Source organism: Haplochromis burtoni, unplaced genomic scaffold (assembly GCF_018398535.1).
Source record: "Haplochromis burtoni strain Fernald_Lab_line unplaced genomic scaffold, NCSU_Asbu1 Contig_51, whole genome shotgun sequence".
NCBI classification, from domain to species: Eukaryota; Metazoa; Chordata; class Actinopteri; order Cichliformes; family Cichlidae; genus Haplochromis; species Haplochromis burtoni.
The window spans coordinates 2,138,645-2,140,379 of NW_024582412.1; positions in this window are offsets into that span (position 1 = coordinate 2,138,645).

The following is a 1,735-nucleotide window of genomic DNA, read 5'->3' on the forward strand; positions in this document are numbered from 1 at the left end:
TGAAGCGCAGCTGTTTCTTATAAGCCTGCTAATTATCGGCTGGGAAGGTGTGGATGTCAGTGGTGCGTTTGTGGACATCATGTAAAATCCTACTCCAGAATCTACTTCACTACAAAATGTTTATTTAAAAATGCCTTGGCTGCATTAAAAAAAATAGCTGCAAAAAACTTTGTTGTTTGCCAAACTGAGTTACTTTTTTGAAGAAGTAACTATATAATTAATTGCCCAGCATTGGTCATTATATGCTATATTTTGCAGACAGGACTCTCTCCCAGACCACAGACTCATACTCATAATACAAGTCAGAGCTTTATAAAAAAGAAAAAAGTAAGTTATGTTTTCGAAATTGGAGTTCAAGTTATTTTTACTTCCAATAGTGTTAACATGCTACACAGTTCAATGACTAGATTTTTTTTTTAAAAAATTTCACTGTAAGTGGGCTAAAGCAGTTAATTAAAAGTAGTCTAACATAAATGTAAATGCTGTAATTTGACTCTTCATTCTGTAACAGTGTCCATCTGCTCCAGCTCACTAAACACAGCAGACGAGTCTGCACCCAAGAAATGATAAGCTCTAAGTCCAGCATACAGCGGCTGAGTGAATGTGGCCTGGACTCTGTGGAGGAGAATCATGGTGTCAAAAAACACCTGCTGTGTGACTCAGGTACACTCCTATTCTGGAGGACTGAGGACCTGAAAACCATTCACATACTCTTTTATGACTTAATTCATAGTGACTGGAAGAACACCTTAACGCCCAGGAGTTATCATTATTTCCAAATTCACTTTCATCTCCTGTTCTCATAATGCTTTTGTATGCGACTGCTACATACATACCAAACCCACTCCACTCTACCTCCCAGTAGTGACGTCCAGTCAGACTTTCTCTGCTCAGGACCTGAGACCTATTCATGCATCTTTCAGACCTGGATATGCCTGTTTTTTACTAACAAATGTTGCCCTTCTGTTCTCTTCAGATAATAACATCCTCGTGTTTACAGTGTCTGGATCCAGTGTGAGCTGAGTTGAAAACTTTAAGAATTCAGCTCTGGTTTTGGGCTCTGGTTGTGGTACCAACACATCCACATTAATCACTGTCCGCGAAAACTTTTTGCCATCCCCTCTGAAGAATGCCCTGTAGCTTATCTTTCACCTCTGACACAGCAGCCGGCACATCCCCAAAATACAGCAAAGGACGGGCTGTGGGACATCGTGACTCTGAAGATTCATTGAGATCTGAGAGCAGTGGAAACATATTCAGAAACTGGGTGTGATCCCCTGTGTGAGAGAGCTTCTCCAGTTCAGTATCTTTTCTTTTCAGCTCATTGAGTTCCTCCTCGAGCTCTTCCAGAAGCTCGTTGACTCGATTTATTTCAGTTTCCTGCTGGACTCTGATCTGTTGCTTCATATCAGAGCTTCTTTTCTCAATGAGGAGAATCAGCTCACTGAATATTTTCTCAGTGTCCCTCACAGCTTTATCAGCGGACTGATTGATGGCTTCCACTTCCTGCTTATGCAAATTCACGTCTTTTTTTCTATTCTCGATTCTTTGTTGAATTTTTTCACGACATGGATCGAGGTCTTTCTGTCTTTGAGTCTTTTAAGCTGATGCTGGGACTATCTCGTGGGCTTTATGCTCATCTATGGAGCAGGTATAACAGATACATCTGTTATCAGTGCGGCAGAAAATCTTCATCACCTCATTGTGGCGAGAGCAGATGGTATCCTGAAGCTTC